General features: G+C 42.8%; 1 protein-coding gene across 3 annotated transcripts in view; it reads left to right on the top strand.

Annotated features, from left to right (window-relative positions):
• Positions 1-17,810, top strand: part of AUH (AU RNA binding methylglutaconyl-CoA hydratase) — a 194,026-nt gene that overhangs the window by 159,022 nt on the left and 17,194 nt on the right. For 2 of the 3 annotated variants that reach the window (XR_012042201.1, XR_012042199.1), the window contains one exon: positions 9,224-9,483. The gene's annotated coding sequence lies outside the window, so the exon portion shown is untranslated. Of the gene's footprint in view, positions 1-9,223; positions 9,484-17,810 lie in introns of those variants that run through there. The other variant, XR_012042200.1, reaches the window with a different exon arrangement.

The raw sequence follows: 17,810 nt of genomic DNA, 5'->3' as shown, positions 1-17,810 counted from the left end.
TTATTGCTGCCAGCTTGCAGTTCCCAAGTTAACTCTTGATGAAGTTATAAATTGTGACAATGAATACTGTTTCTATCTTGGGTCACACTGTCGGCCAATTTCTGCTGTCATAAATTGAGACTAAAACCATTACAATTAGATGGTTCTATTTCTGTCCAACTAAAATCAGAATTTTCCTTCCAAAAATCAAATAACGATGGTATGAGATGGAAAAAGGTGTACATGGTGATTTCTGTTGCATGGTTTCAACCAGTTCAGGTACAGAGCTGGAAGGCACCTCAGTGACTCAGTCTGGGAGTTAACTTACGCCAAGATGTGCAGTTCAGAGCTTTGTTTGTGAACAAGGAAGTAAAAGAAATCTAATTTCAAGCTCCATTGGAAATTGAGGGGAAGCAAACAATATCTGAGAGATAGAAAGCAAGGAAGGGATAGGATAAAAATTCATGAGAGATATAGGGGGTGGGGGGAGGAATGGAATTGTTTATCTGAATCCTCCCTAAATGTCTTCAGAGACTTCGTTCCAGACCATCCTAGTTTTAGCTTTTTAAAAACAAACCCTCCCTCTTATTTTAAATAGGGGTATGCTAGAATTAGAAACACTTATCCAAACCACCCAGGCTTTAACTTTCAGGGTTCAGAAAAAATGGGACCTGGAACTGAAACAGCTTTGGTTTGGCTTTTGCAAAACACAAACCACCTTTTTTTTTTCCCCATAGCGAGCTCAATCAGAGAACTAGCAGTGAATGTGTAAAAACGGCACACGCTAAAAAGAACAACTGCAATTCAGCTACCTCATTCTATGCAGTGCTGACTTTCGGGGTACTGGAAAGATAGTAGAAGTGTTTCCACCCAGGAGTAGCAATGGAAGGAAGCAGGATCGTTTTGGGAGCAAGGAGCTATATTGATATAACAGTGAGGCTGTCTCCACAGACTCCACTCCAGTTCTTCTCCACTGATGTTACATCCCAAATCTATCTGCGCTAGATAGCTTGCGTCTTGGCTGAGAATAGCTGAAAGTCTGAAACCTTTTCAAGTATAGTATGTGTACCCTGTTTCACTTCATTGCATTGCTTCATTACTGTGGTAATCTCCTTCACTGCGAGTGTTTATAGAAAGCTTGTTCTCCAGGTTAGAAAACAAGAATTGCTTTCATTGTTGGGCTTCTTCCAAGCTCCATTGTTAATTATAAACATATTTTCTTCAAATCTTTTTTCACAACCTTTTGTTTGGAAAATTCACTATTTAAAGACCTGGGTAACATCACAGTTTGCCAAAGGCCATATTGTCCAAGGGGAAGAATATCCAGGATGAAATGCTTATCTTTTTTTTCCCCTTGTGCAATAATGCCTCATTACTGTTGTTATTTGCAAAAGGGAGGATTTTTCTATTATCAGCATATCTCCTGTACTGCAGTTTCAACATTTAATAGCCATTAAAAGAAATAAATTTTAAACATGTTTTGCTACAGATGAGTTTGGATTAACTCCCCCTCAACATCTAAAATAATGGGAACTTTTTTAACAGTAATTTGCCAGGACTTTTTTTAAGTTTCTGGAGCAGAGCAAGCTTAGCAATTCTAATCATAATGTAAGCATTTTGAAATGAGAATATTCCTTCTGAAAATATGTCCACTAACAAAAAAATTATGTGGAAAAAATTAAAAATATCTCAGAAAAGTTCCAGGCAATCTTAGTGCATTTGTCATGAGATAAATCTCCATTTTATGAGGGTTCCACTGATTCTTTCCAGTTCTTTTCATCTTCTTTTCTGTAATGTTTTGTTAGAGAACAGTCACAAACTATTTTGCCTTTTCCAGGTAGAATATGGAAGGGTTGTTGCATGTATCCCTGGAGTGTCTTGGTCAGAGTTTTTACTGAAGAGAATAGAAGCCACATATACTTCAAATACTTTCCTGCGTAGGGTCAGCTGGATGCTCTGGGACATGTTTTGAAATATAAGTGTAGCATAAAATTGTAAAACCTAACAACGACTTCCTCACCATGGAAAACTTCTGTACAGAACGATGATGTGTACAGAACAGTGATTCAATATTAGTGTAATTTCCTGTAACAGAGAGCCAAATTTTAGGACACTGCATAGAAGACAAACATCTCCTGCTGACTCACCCTCATCTTGCTCCATCTTCATATATTACAATATCTCTGGTCAGTATCAGCCCTGGGGTGGTGCTGCTGCTGACACATCTGCCCTTTTTTAATTCCCTTCTATGGAAGGGGCTTAGGCCCAACTTAAGTGTCATGTGAAAACAGGTGAAATTCCCACCTGCTCTTTTACACTCTTTTTCCTATGCAGGAAAGTCGGGGGTTTGGTTTGCTTTGGTTTGAGTTTTTTCTTATAGTTTGAGTTAACATCAGACTCATGGGTGGATATACATCCAATACATACATTGCTCTAAGAACAGGTGGGAATAGCTGTAGAGACTCAATAGTTTCATAGTTCCACTGTTGTTGCCATAAAATTACATGCTGCTTTTCCCCAGCTTGTTTTGAACTGGAAGAGCTGCCAGAAGCTTAGCTGCCATTTTCATGTCAGCAGTATATGATCTGAGAGGTGCAAGTTTTGGGGTGGCACATCCATCCACCGGCATCTTTGAGGGAGAACTAAAGCCATTCGATTTAACCTGCAGGGGGAGGCTGTTCAAACTCACTGGGGAAGGAGTTACTGCTACCAGTAACAAACGTGACTGTTTGTTATCCTGTTATTTGCGGATACAGCTACACACATTTGCTGGAGCCCGATGGATGAGTCTGTTCGTTCTTTGGTGGTGGAAGCAAGGACAATGCATGAACTGATGTGCTGATACTTGGAAAATGCTGTACGAGACTACACAGTGGCAGTGGTGGTAGAAGCCAGACAGTAAGTGTAGGAATACCTGCTGGCTTACCTTCTTGAGAAACCAGGATCACCCACTAGAACTGGAAAACAGTTACTCCAATCTACGACAGAACTGGCATAGAGGAGAATTGTGAGGTTTTTGATATTCCAAACAGAAGCAAAGAAAGGGGCCTCAGGCATCTCTGCTCTTTCTGCCTAGCCTCTTTTTCTGCTGTAAGCGTAGGAGCACGCTGTCCTTCTGGCTCACAATGAGATTTCCTCTCACGTAAATCTACAGTGGTCTCAGAGGACAGAATATCTTGTGGGAGCTCACTGTCAGCCTAAGTGAAAAGAGTGGAGGTGCTGGGTTTTGGTACAGGTGTTTGGTGCTTCTACTGTTGCTGATGGGTTTTGGAGACTGGAAAACCTTCAGGCCTGGCCATTCGCAGGGAGTGGAGCAGATCAGCCTGCTGGGGTGGCATGTGCCATCCTCTACCATCCCCTGTGGCCTGCAGAGAGGCTGGGAGTACTGTCTTAACACAGCAGCCATGGACCTGGTTTGTTCCTAGAAAGCAGAACACCTCGCCCAGGAAGGATACAAGAGTTTTTGGAAGGCCCTTGTAGTATTTCGGGGGGGTGAGACTATGCATACCAGAGGGCGGGAGGAGGAGAGTGGAAATGCAAGATGCTGTGGAGTCTTGGCCTGAGAGTGGAAGAGTGTGTAGCAACGTTAAATGGAGTTTGTCTCTGTGTGTAATGTTCTTTGTTGTGCTTGATAATTTAGGGAATTACAAACTACACCTATGAATAAACAAATTGGAGCATTGCTGCGGGCATGCGGAGAGCACAATATACGCATGTGATGTTATGTAGTAAATAGTACAGTGTTGTCTTCGTGATATAGGGGCCACGTGCTTTGCACGGAGGACTTAAACATTTACTAGCAGTAAAATCCATGGGGAAAGCCAATTGTTTCCTCATATTGGCTTCCTCCAAAGCGAGCACATTGCAAAATAGGCGGTTTCCTTCTCCAGAGATTCCTTTTGAGACGACAGAAACTCCCACCACCACAGCCTTAGCAAAGGAACATGTTGACTTGATGCTTTCTTTTCATTAATGATTTTGTATTTTGGACTTTGTTGATGTACTTCAGCTGCTATCTTAATGCAGATCCCAATTTGATCTTGAATTTAGGGAATGGAAAATCCTGATAAACATCCGGGCTGTCGTGAATGCAAAGGACAAAGCCTTTGTAGTAAAATGTCTCTGACATACGCCCATGAGAAGTGTTTGATGTGTTGGAAAAGGCATCTGTCTAAAAAAAAAAGTTTTTCCTCTTTGGCTTTGTTGAGCAGACTGTTGAAGTAAATGACACAAAGTAACCCTTCTTTTCCTCTCCTACTGCACTCTTTTTTGTTTGATCTTGCAGCGATGTGATAATGGTGAGTCTGTAACTTGCATGTAATTTCTGTAATGACTTATAGCATGAACAGAGAGGTTTTTATTTTCTGGTGCTAAAGGGAGATCAAAGTATGATCTAGAGATTAGACCTGTTCTGAGAGAACTGAGCAGCCTATTTCTACTTCTGTCACTGAATTGCTGTGTCAAACTGGGCAAGTCACTTAACTTCCCTGTGCCTTGGGCCTTTGCTGTGTACTATAGAGTTTGGCTCTTGCACTACTAGCAAATGTTTTGCATGGCTTAATCATAAATGACTGCACACTAATTAGCCTCAGCCAGTGCAAAGTTCGTTATCCTTGTTTTCAACCTTTACACCAATGCAGGGGACGTGATGGCTGGTTTTGATTTAGGTTTGGTCACAGCTTGCAGGAGGGGAAGGAAGAAAGTGCTGAGGTTTGCAGAGGAGATGCAGGCAATGGCACAGACTGTACGCTGATGGGAATTTCTGGGCTCAGGGCTGTACTGTACGAAGGACGCCGGCATCAGAGAAGCATTATTACAGCATTTTATCTTGGCCTGGATTAGTTTAAACAACCAGCTGAGCTACTAGCAGCAATATACACAGTGCAAGCCAACCTCTCAAATAAGCCCTGTGTCTCACGTTGGCTGCACTTGACTTTTGGTCACCAGATTTTTACTATGCTGCTGCTCAAACTAGTTCAAATAACACTAGCTGAGGTATGCTGGCTATCTCTCGCAGCTGTAGTTTGGAGGTAGTGCATGCTCGTGAGCTTAAACTGGCAAATGAGAAAGTCAGGTCTGTCAGTCTGCCAGCATGCTGCATCTGCACGAATGCACAATCCGCTGAAAAGCAATTGACTGGCCAAGCCCTCCAAATACCAGGCCAAAGTTGTGCCAACAGTTGTCTCCCTGACAACCATGTGAGCACTCTTATATGTGGAAGAAATCGGTCACAATCGGTCTAGAAGGAAAAAACTTGTGGAAATCCCTCTGCTCTAGACAAGGCTGAAGTTTTGCCATCTATAAAGAGAGAAAGATGGCAGGAGTGTCCCGTTCTGTGGCAATACTGGAAATTTAATCCATAAGTACATGCAAAGGCAACATGATTAAATCAGAAGTACTGGAGCAATACAATGCTGTATGCGAAAGTAGGCTCACATCAGTTCTGCATTTTGTACACAGGCAGCCTAAGAGAATAGACTCCCTGCTGCAAAATGTCTGCAGTCTGCGTCCCCGGAGAATCAGTAGGAGTTGAAGAAGACTTCCAAATGTTGCATGCATCTGTGAGGGAAACAAGGAAGCTGCCTTTTCCCAAGTTATCAACAGGGAAACTTGGGAATAAAGAGATTAACAGGCTTTGTGTGTGGTGCAATGTGTTGTTTTTTTATTTTGATGCACCTGAGAAAGAAGCAAATCCCCCAAATTTCCCAGTATGACATGGCAAAGCAAACCTCATGAATCCCTACAGCAGTTGCGACAGTGTCTTCTTGCCCTCTGTCCTTCTAAGGGGAAATATTGGGTGGCATGCAACCTTTAAAAAGTTAATGAGAGGCTAGCCGCTAAAAGCTAACACTTGCGGCTTTGGGTTCCAGGAGCAGAGGAACAGGAGGGCAGCCTGCTCATACCAAATGTCTGAGAGTACCTTACTCACGGGAAGCACTGGCAGACTATAAAGTGCTCTGTTAATTATTGTTGACATTGCATAGAGAGCTTCATGCTGTTCTTTCTCTGCCTGCTTCGACTTAATTTGTTTGAGAAAGTACTTTTTCTGTGCTGCAGATTGCGTAAATTCATATAGTCTACTGCACTGACAGATGTGTCTTTGTTTTAGAAGAAGCCATTATTTTTTTCAGTGCTGAATGTGAATGGAGCATTTCACATTGGTGGCTTCCAAAAATATTTATAAAGCTAAGCTGAGCAGCTCAAAATATTTTGCCCTCCTACACTGACATTCACAAGCCTTTATAACAGTGTTATCAAAAGCATTTGCAGTGGAACGTGCATGAGCTGGCCACAAAGACTGTGTTAGTCAACGAATGACTGAAGGTACACATTTTAGTCGGCCCTGCCCCACATGATGTGTAGCAGAACCCAGTTAACACAACTGTAGCTAATGGGGCAATTATTCTATATTGTGAGTCAGAGACTATCTTATAATGATCCTTAGCTCTCGTAACTCCTGCTTATCTGAGGAAAAGGAGGGAGAAGAAGTAGAAAGGGACTAAAATTCTCCCTTTCTCCCTCTTTCTGCTGGTAAGATATGGTTTGACTCTTCACCGACCTCCACAGGCAGTGCTTGCTGTGAGGCACGCCATGGTTCTGGTAATCTGGCTCTGAGTGGTGGCATTGTTCGCCTTCCACATTTCACCGCTGATGATTACGTAGGTGTCCTTCAGCTCACTCTCCCATTCATTGATTCTTCCTGAACACACTGCTAAGAAATGAAGCATGCTGCATCCACTTGAGCAGAGAGAAATGCCCCCTATGAACATATAAATGCATCAAACTTACTCTTAGGTTTCATTATAAATTAAAAAGACCTCTCTGCCAATTGATTGTAATGATTTCCATAATCTTCACCACCGTCTTGAAACCAGGGCTTCCCACGTATTTCTTCCCACAAGGAGTCATCTGAGTGAACTACATCTGCAATCAGTGCCCTCCAGCTGCAAGTAGAAGAACATGGATGACTGACCTTGTTAGTATAGTGACGATAATTGACACTCGATGATTTGAATGATAAAACCATATGTATTCCACATCCATTCTCAGCTTTGTGCATTTCCATCTTTAAAGTCTTAAAATGTTGTATAATGAATAGCAGTGAGTCCAAGGAAAACTACTTATAAACCTACTAACTAATGTATATCTCCATTGGCTTTGGTCAGCCCATCCTTGCCCCAAGGAATCAGGGACAGTGAGGCTAAGCATCACGCTGAAACACTCTGATTCTCCTTGAAGGGCAAATGGTTAGAAAAGACATTTTAAACAGTGGGAAATCTCCCTTGCTGAATAGTATAGCAAGGAGCTCAACAGCAGGAAGAGGCAGGGTCTGTCCTTCTACACTATCCTGCCTCCCTAAATACGAGTTTGTGATGATGGAAAAAAGGTGGGCAGCTTTACTGAACAATGGACAGGAGCTCCACCTAATCCCCCTTCTTCATCATTTAGGAAATAAAAATATCACTCTAATATACCCAATGACTGCACCCTGGGTAGGATGCCATTTCCCTTTAATAGGTGTAGAGGTTTCTTTCCTCATAATCCTTGCATTGTTTGGACACAATCCTTTTCCATACACCTGCATTTTTCCATTGCTAGATGATTATTTTTTTAATTGCTCGTGAGTGTGTGACCCTTTTGTCATCCATATGCAGTGTTAATTCTGTGGTATTTAAGCACATCAAAATGAAAAGTGTCTCAGCTGAAGGTCATTTTCAGTGGAAATCAGTGATTGATTTCCTTTTTTTGTAAAAAGCCACTTATTCTGTTTTTGTGCATTTTGGAGGCTTGTGGATTGAAACAGGAAAGAATAACACCCTTTCAAGTGTGCGTTGCAATGTATTTGCTACCCTCTTGCTTATAGCTTGCAGCAGGTGAAAAAGCAGTAATGGGTGACCCAGAATGCAATTAAAGAAATGTGGAGAAAAGTACCAGCAGACACAGGCGGTCTTTTGTACCCTATGAAGTGTTCATTCCCTTTAATGAATTTGTAACTTAATTAAAAAAAACCAAAGAAACTCAATTTGCCTATTTGGCCAGTGCAAAGTAAGAGAATACTAATCATTTCGATTAAAATATTATTGAAGAAGCTAATCCTCTAGTATTTTGTGGACTGGCCTTGAACAGAAATAAGATATAGAGTTTGCCTCTAATGTAACCATGCCAAGGGAAGCGGGAATTGATATGACAGATCAACTCAGACTATCTGAAGAATTGGGTTAAAGGATGAGGGTTGACAGGGATGTTCTTCTGGCACGAGGTAGCCTTCCAGATGAAGGATGACGTGTATCTGTGCAAAAGGCATTTTTTTTCGATGGCCAAGCCATGACTGTGAAGTAGGCTTCCTTTCCTCTGAGAGCTTATCTCAGATTGCACCAGCTCCTACTGCAAGTGAAGAGCACCTTTCTTTGACCTTGACATTTCCGGCATAAATGTTCAGGGGCGTGTAAAATCTCAAAACAAATGCTCCTCTCCTTCGGGAAAGGATAAGTGAAAAAACACGTGACAGATGATAGTGACGTTACATAATGCATGACTGATTTGCACATTTATTATGCTCTCATTGAAGCTGTAAGTGTCCACAGAAGAAAAACAGGGCATGTTATGACATCAGCGTGCCTGGTGCATTAGTGAGCAGGTACATAGGCATATGCCTAGACGCAGGCGCAATGTTTGAAGAAGCTTGATTTCCCAAGGAAGCCTTGAACTTGCCTGCAGAAGTCTTGCTAGAGCTTTTGAACTTTGTAAAAATGCAGTTTCAAAATTCACCTCCTGCCCCAAAAGTACAAATGAGGTTTTGCAACCAGGTCTTGAGATGCTCGTCTTCCCATTGCAACATGGTGTTTTGTCTTAAGAAAGCTTTTTTCAGAAAACATCCATGAGTTACTTGGCCTTGCATGCTTATGCCTGGTAGGTCTGCAATGCAGCACCCCTTAGGTGAACCACATTCTATCGAGAACAGCATTGCCACTGTCCCTCGCCAGCTGGGGACAACAGACGCTGAGCAGCAGCTGCAGGTGGATGATGCACGCTGAGATGTCCAACTGCATGGAGAGAGAGGAGAAACAAGAACTGGCCAAACTGGTTATAGAGGCCCAGTTAGGGGCTTCCTGATGCTGGGTTCAGGCAGGCTATGAAACCTGCTGTGGCAGGGTGGCTTCGTTTGGGAAGAGCCTTGCGATCCCATTCTTTTCATCATCTCCCACTCCCATTTTTGTCCTAATTCCTTCTCCCCTTTTTACAGCATTTTGACTGGAAGAATACACTGGCAACGCTGAGCACCGCATTGGAGGGAGGCCCCAGTTAAACTGGTTCCAGATGTGTTCGAGCTGGCCTGGCTGTGCGCACTGAAGAGGAAAGCGTGCCTCTCCGGTGAGGAGAAGGCACCCATGTGCCGGGCGACGCACGTGGCTGCCTGCCACAGTTACTAACCTAGTATTAACTGCATTAATTGTGGACATAAACAGTGTTTAGTGCCAAGCACGTCACAAGCTGATTATTAAAGCCGTGGTGTAGGTAGAGTTTCAAATTATGCTTCACTTTTAATTTTAAGCGCCTTTCCCTCCCCCCTCACCCTCCGAAATTCCTTGAATGTGTCCGAGTATTTACGAAAATACAAATCTGCACCGGGCGGGAGAGCTATCAGCTTGCAGACACTCCGAGAGTACCTGCTACGGCTGGGAGCAGACGCCCGGAGCCGGGGCGGACCGCCTGCCGCCGCCGGCGAGGGACACCCCGCTGTCCCCGCCCCGCCCCGCCCCGCCCCGTCCCGTCCCGTCCCGTCCCGTCCCGCCACGCCGCTGGGCGCAGCTGACCTACTTTTTCTGCCTTTCTCCCCACACCGCCCGGACCCCTCCCACGCACGGGGCTCCGAGGCTTTTAACCCTTCGGAGCGCGGCAGCGGCAGCAGCGCCCTGCGCTGGTCCCCCGAGGTGGGCGCCCGCTGCGCGCCCGCGCAGGGAGAGGCGCGGGGGGAAGGCGGCGGCCGCGGAGCGGGGCGCCGGCCGGTCGGGATGGGCCATAAACCAACCTGTCCCCGGAGCACCACCTCTTGGAGAGGTTATGGCCGTTATACCGGTTGCCTTGATCTGAAGCACGCTTTCTGTTTATGGGGTTATCGCCCTAAGCTTCCCCGGGATTGGTGTCCGACCCGGCCACTGTCTCCCAGTAATTAATCTTTAACAAAGCAAATAATATCCATAATAAAATACGAGGTAACTAAAATTCCTTGTATGCACAGAAATGGTGCTGATGGCATTCCTATACAATGCAGCCCCACCTTCCTGCAAGGGGACAGGTCATCAAAGCGATTGGGAAAGGCTCTGCCCTTCGTGACTCACGCTCCTGCTCCGGCGCTTTGTCTGGGAAAGGCTGTGCCTTCACGGTGACAAACTGCGCCCGGCACAGCCCATGCTGAATGCTGGCTTGGTGTGAAGGGCACATGGAAGTGCTTTGTAGCAGGCCGTGTGCTTAGCATGGTGAAATAGTGCTCAGTATGATTTTCAGCGGATTAATTGTAACTCACTCTTGGATCGCACTTTGCCTTCCTGTGTTTCTGCTAAAACAGTGGGGTCTTTCTTGCTCTTTTTAGAAGAATGTTAGAGGAAAAGCCCTTTAGTTGCATAAAAGTTTGGAAAGGGAGAAGACAATGCTCTCTCATTTTTAAATATAAAACTCTCCTTAACCAGGTCAGAAGTAAATTTTTCTGAAATTAAAAATTTGGCTTGGGTGCACACTTCTTAGAGTACAATAATCTTTGCTTGGTTTGAAAAGTGCATGCTGGGTTTTAATAAAGATTATTGGATTATTGGAAAACTGTACAGAACTTGTCAGCAAAGCATTTTCTCAAGTGTATAAACACCACTGAGTATACAAACGAAGTGCATGCAAGTACATGCAAATAATGAAATGAGCACTTTGTCCGAGGAAGTTAAAGCTTCCCTGGTGCAGCTGGTAAAACTTGGAACAAAAGCAAAACTGCTGGGAAAGGATTTTCCTGGCAGCACGGATTTCGTAGGTTCGGGGCCAATGGGCGTCCATGGAGTAATCAAGTTCTGTGGGCACTGTGACCCTGGAGTAACCCCACAGCTGTGGGTCAGTCTTTTGGTCGTTGTGTTGTTGAAGGATGGTGGGGAAGGGCCTTAGAGGAAGGCAGGTGCTTCTGTCTTTTGAGAGGATGGGCTGTCTTGTGTGCTTGGCTGTGCTCCATTGCTTTAAGACATTTCCCACTGAAGATGTTTTGGCTGCTAGTGGCTACTGACCTATTTGTAACCTGTGTTTCGCAGAAGTTTTATTTTGAGTGCGGTAAGTGGAGAGTTGCAGGGATGTCTGGGCTTGATGTTCCCCCGCCTGCAAAGGAGGCACCTTCAGTCAAGCTTTGGGCTATCTAATGGTGTTGGATTATCCTTAGCTAATGTAATAGCGTCTTGCTGTTGAGGGTAATAAACAAATCCCCTACTGACTGTCAGATCTTTCAGCAGCTTTGATAGGAATAACTGCCAGGCGTCAGTGATAAGGCCGTGGTCCTTGGCAGGACTTTAGGGTATTGTCCATGAGATACTGGGGTAATTCCTGGAAAAGAAGGATTTTTATAGAGGGTTTATAGGTATTTGTTCATCTAAATGGGTCAGGGTGCTGCTGCTTCCCATGTGTCTTTCCCAAAACACAGTATGAATATTGGGTTGCAGATGGCAGTCACCCAGAAGTATAAATTAGAAGGACTACTGGGTACAGCCAAGTGCAACTCTCTACCTCCTTTGCAGTTGTCTCTTTCTCGGTAGCTATCTTGGTTACCAGATGGTTCAGTCAGGGTTTATTTCTTTTTTTGTTTGTTTTCAAACAGTTGTGTGCAAGTTGCAGTGATGTGCAGGGACAAAGAATTTGCACATTACACAGGGAGTAAATTTTATGTATCCATCCAAGCAGAAAAGTGAAGATTTTGCAGAATAATTGGTAGGCAAAACCATCTCAGTTCTAATTTAGTGATCAGTTTACTATCATAAACTGATCTTCAGTTTTCTTTTACACAAAATTAATTATTTTTTACTTCATTAACGATTAAGTCAAAACGGACTAGTGACTGCAGGAGTTGGTCTTAGTGACAGAGTTCATGAGGTAATCTTATTAAGGGGAATTTTTCACAGGTTTAGGTTAACGCACGGAATCTGTGGTATGGAAGTAAAAATGATGTTGAATGAGTGCCACCAAGTGTCCTCCTGCTGTATATGAAAGCCCAGGTCTTAAATGGGAGAAACACGTTGCACCACAAAGTCTTGTAACTTTGAGAGGGACATCACAGAGACAGCAAATTCTGCTAGAGTGAGAGGCGTTACAATTAATATTGCATTGAAGTGCAACAGCAACCTCTGGAGATCTGATAAAGGTGAAACGTCTGTGGTAGGGGCAGAAATACAGACATAACCCTGGTTATCCATCCAGTTCATCTGTCTATTCCATTTGGTGTTTCCTCCGAGTGACTGGCGCTGCTTGACGTTGGCACTGCACTATTTGTGGCTGTGCTGCGTTATGTCAGATGATAGATAGATACACCTGATCTTCCTTTAGCAGGGCTGGTATCTGTCACAGGATTTCCTAACAGGTGACATAAGTTACAGATTTGGCAATTAACATCACCATTTTGGCCCTTCTTTTGCCACTATTGATCCCAATGCCAGCCTTATCAATAGAAGCAGTGGGGGCAAGGCTGCGACTGGGTGTGTATGAACAGCAGAGTTTCAACAAACAAAACAAGCTAAGCGTTGACAAATGTCCTCCAAGCTGGTTTCATCCCAGCTTCTCTGTAGATTAAATGTTCTGATGCACCTTCAGATTTTCAGTTCATACACAAGTGTGATTAAAGAAGGAGGATTTATATTAGTATATCTTTAGTCTTTCAACTTGTTGAAATTCAGATGATTCAAGCAATAGATGCCCAACTGTGCCAAAACTCCAGTCACGTTTCTCTATGCTGGAACCTGGGGCAAAAGAGAGAGGCCAAAAAGCCATTTTATGTTGCATGCAATAATAACTGCCCCTTGTCACGCTGGAGTTCATTGCCTGAATTTCCACACTGCAGCCAGAGACTGGGTCTAAAGCAGCTACACAAAGAGTATGAAGGAGATTTTTCCTGTGGTGGGTGGCAAACCAGTTACCTCTCCTCGTCAATGTGAACTGCCTTTTGTACTGGTGAAACAGCAGAAGGGAAGTAGACTAGGACAAGCACCTAGCCAAAGAGACTGTTTATTGCAGGGTTCTGGTAATGTACTTACTTGGAGATGACAGAAATATTTTAGGTCCCAAAATGTGCTGAAGCCTGTATGCAGAATTTTAACATTTTTTACTGTAATATATTTATATATAGATAAACTGATCAGTGCTGTGGCACATGGCACCCATTAAATTCGGAAGAGTGCCAGGGAACAAAAAGGAGTACCATACATTTTGGGGACTCTGGGCAGTGAGCAAGCAGCAGACTCGCTCTGTTTAATCAGCAGCCCATTATGTGTCTCAGGGCCTTTCCACAGGAGTTAATGGGTGAACAGACTTCTGCTGGCACAAATTTTCCATTGTAGCACTCTCTGTTCTGCTCTGTTTTACTATTTCACTATAAATTAACTTAAAAGAGTCAGGTTTACCACTGTCTGAGCATGCTGTGAAAAACCTCCCTTTTGAAACAGCGTGTAACTCTTCTTTGCATGATGAAGGGTGGAACTGGAAAGTACAGAAACAGGATTCAATGTAGTGGCCTTGACCTATTTGGAAGGACTTTCACTTTTTGTATGGGTGATGTATATTTTGTGGGACTGACGGTATCCAAAGGAGGTGTCATGTTTAACCCCAGCCAGCAACTAAGCCCCACACAGCCGCTCGCTCACTCCCCCCTGGTGGGATGGGGGAGAGAATCGGAAGGGTAAAAGTAAGAAAACTCCTGGGTTGAGATAAAGACAGTTTAATAGGTAACGCAAAAGCTGCAAACGCAAGCAAAGCAAAACAAGGAATACATTCACTACTTCCCATGGGCAGGCAGGTGTTCAGCCATCTCCAGGAAAGCAGAGCTCCATCACGTGTAATGGTGACTTGGGAAGACAAACACCACCACTCCAAACGTCCCCCCTTTCCTTCTTCTTCCCCTAGCTATATATACTGAGCATGACGTCATATGGTATGGAATATCCCTTTGGTCAGTTGGGGTCAGCTGTCCCAGCCGTGTCCCCTCCCAGCTTTTTGTGCACCCCCAGCCCACTCGCTGGTGGGGTGGGGTGAGGAGCAGAAAAGGCCTTGACTCTGTGTAAGCACTGCTCAGCAATAACGAAAACATCTCTGTATTATCAACACTGTTTCAAGCACAAATCCAAAACATAGCCCCATACTAGCTACTGTGAAGAAAATTAACTCTATCCCAGACAAAACCAGCACATTCTCATCTGAGGTCCTTGAGCAAAAGCAGTCTCACAAATGGGTTTGCCTTTGCCCGAGGCAGGAATAACCCAGTTGCTCTGTATCCATTGCTGTAACCACCCCCACAAGGCTTTTGCCACTATCCATGAGTCAGTATAAAGATAAAGTGCTGGCCAAATCATATGGTCTCACAACATGTAACATACATGCTATTGATTTGGTATTTACCAGTATGCAGGGCTTTCTAAGCACCACTGTGTGGTATGGTAGATAACTACCCTGTTAACTACCCTGGTAGATAACTGCCCTCTGTGTGTGGGTAGGTAAGGCAAGGTGCTACAAGTATATGAGCAAGGTGAGAAGTACCTTTGTAGACTCAGATAAATGTCTAAGCTTTGGTTTAGACAAAATTAACCTTCTACACAGAACAATAAGGAATTAGCTGTCCTTTTTCTCTTGTGTCCTTGCCAAGCACAATAGATACAGTTATCAGTATTCTTGCCAGTAATTCACCTATTATCTCAGTTTAAAAGTATTTCATTGTTTCAAGGACAGTTTTTAATATACTGGAGAATATTCCTTACAGGCTGTGGTATCTGGGCACGATCTCACCATTCATACAAGAGGAAAAATAATAGCTTCTTCTCTGAAATGGCCAACCTTACTACAGCTTTAGAAGGACTCTTTGGGGAGCTGAATAGAAGGAAATGGGTTGCTAAGAAACAATTTCAGATGCTCCAGATTTTATGCAAAAAAGGACACACCCAAAAAACCGGACTAATCATTTCCAAAAGGAAACGATCAGATAGCTATTCTTCTATTAGCCAACAATACTAGTTTACTAAATAAGGAAATAATAAGGAAATAAGAGCTTTGGGACCCGGTATAATTAATAAACATGAATGGGGAGGCTCTGCTGAGGAAGAGCTTTGCACAGGGTCTGAACTTCCAGTAAATCTTCCACTTTAATAGCCTCAGTGGAGAATCACTTAAGTTGCACAGTTGATTGGACATGTTGCATTGGTGAGCATCAGGTGGAAAACGCACAGTAATGCTCTACTTTGATGCAAGGAGAGTTCGTGCTGTCATGACAACTGATGTGTGATATGTGCAGACATGCCCTGCAAGGCAGTCCCACACTCCCAATCACTTATCCGTAGCAAAAGATGTTCTCAGCTTCCCCTTTTCAGCTATTAAATAGGTATAAGAGAGCAACCTCACAGCTGTAGCTGATCCCAGATACATTCTTCCTTAATGCACACAGCTTCAGGTGTTTGGTTTTCTGTGTTACCTACCAGCATTTCTTCACGTTTCTACTCAGCTTAGCTGGCTTTTGACGTTTGGTTTTACTAATGGTTTAGTTTTCCTTTGTTTCTTAGACTTTTAATGATGTGGGTTTTCTCATCCAATGTATGAAGGACTATTTTAATATATCTTAATATCTGGCTACAAAAAGTCAGAAATTATACAAACCAGTTCATTAGTAGCTGATGCCCAAGTAAGTCCCCCCCTTTTTTTTTAATATGAAATCTTGCACTCATCACAACTTGCTACAAGAAACTTTATGTGTGAACAAGTAAATGAACCAAAAAGCAGATCACTGGGCACAATTTAGCAGAGTAGAAAGCCACAGAATACCTCTGAAAATGAAATGGCCAGTATGTTTTTGGTCCTGGAACAAACTATGGTTACTTTAGTTTTTATTTAATTAAGTAAAACAGGTATATATTATATTGTAACTCTATTCTTCCAAGTTCTTCTTAATGTAATTATACTTCTATACATCTTTGTCTTTGTCATCTCTTTTGGTTTTTACAAAACCAAGTAGTATATGTTTTTTATTACACAGTATTATGTTAAAATGTAAAAATATTTTAAAATAATTGTGACACAGAGTTTCCCTCCTCCAACAATTAAAAGTTTTCCATTTTTAACTAATAGCAACAATGAAACATTACATACGATGTTTATTTGGTTGAGGACAGCTTTACTAACACCATGCTAATGGATGCTTAATCCAATGTCTTTTGAAGTATTTCAGTTAAAGGCATTTGGAATGGACTCTGAAATACTAGTTTGCATGTAGGAAGATAGTTATTTTGTCTTCTTTTTGCTCTAAGGTTGATTGGACCTCCCTTTGACTGTAGGGTGAAAAAAGTTGGCATTTTTCAAAGAGCAGTTTCCTTTTATTAAAATCTTCTGCAGTCAGAGAAACACAGCTTTCATTGTGCTTTATGCTCTCTGAGTCATGTGCTCAATGGACGATTGATCAACGCTTAGTCAAGCCTGGACAAGGTAAACTACAAGAGCAACACAATGAATGGAACGTAAAATGTGTTTCAAAATATAGTTCCTTCTTTATGATCAAAATGAAGGAAAATATTCCACCAGGATCTCAAATCCAGGATAAAACTACCAAGTTAAACATGACAAAGTTTAATTTAAGGTTATATTCCGACTGCCATGTAGACATTGAAGAGAAAAGTCAAACAGAAACAAGAGATCGCCAAGTGGACAATGTTACACTCAAGTAGCAAATGAGCCTTTTGGATCACAACATTACTCAAGCATCTTGGAAAATCAAAAGACAAGTGACAGTATCTGACCACATTCCTCCACTAAACTGACTCTTCTCCTACCTTCTACCTCAGTCCAGATCTTTGGTGACAGTGTCCAGAAGGAAGAAGGGAGTTCTGTCTCCTTGAATGCCAAGTTCTCCACTGCTGTGATTTCCTCCCATCTTCAGTGTTCTTCTGCTTTAATTTTCTTTTCCTTTAATTTTTAAGAAACAGCACCTGGAGATATGACCATATTCTTCTTCCTTTAGCTGTGTTTTTTTTTTTTTCCCCAGCTATTAAATTCATATCTCATACTCCTTCACAAGGTGAGTACCTGCATTTATATGTCGAAATGGGATCAATTTAGAGTGACCACACTTGTATAATTCGTTATCTTTCCTCTCCTTCAGTCCCATGTGTGTCCTTGGAGTTTTGGACTATAGGGTCTCTGGGATACTTCCTTTCCTAGAAAGTTAGGCAACATGATCTTGACTAGGTTTTTAAACATAATGGCACAATAAACAATGAATAATGAATAGCTTTTTTTCTCTAGTAGCAAAGGTGGATTTCAGTATTGACAATTACTGGAAGTAGGGACAACAATGTTTTACAAAGTTACTATCAGGCAGCTACTTACTGGTACTTACTGGTAGCTGCCTGATAGTAACGCCTTGTGATCAATGTCCCCAGGATATCGCAGTTTCAAAGGTACCCAAGGCAGAAACCCAATGGTTTCTTTAAAATATTTCTTCTGGTTGATGAGTGCTAGTGGCCTAGCACTGAGACACATGCTTCTTACCACCCACCATGTACAACTTGGATGTGCTCGTTAGTAGGTTATGTGATTGATTATATGGTTATGTGTGGCTCCTCAGC

This window comes from Ciconia boyciana, chromosome 4 (assembly GCF_034638445.1).
Source record: "Ciconia boyciana chromosome 4, ASM3463844v1, whole genome shotgun sequence".
Taxonomy (NCBI): domain Eukaryota; kingdom Metazoa; phylum Chordata; class Aves; order Ciconiiformes; family Ciconiidae; genus Ciconia; species Ciconia boyciana.
The sequence above is the reverse complement of the archived record's forward strand: the minus strand, read 5'-3'. Positions and strand labels throughout refer to the sequence as shown.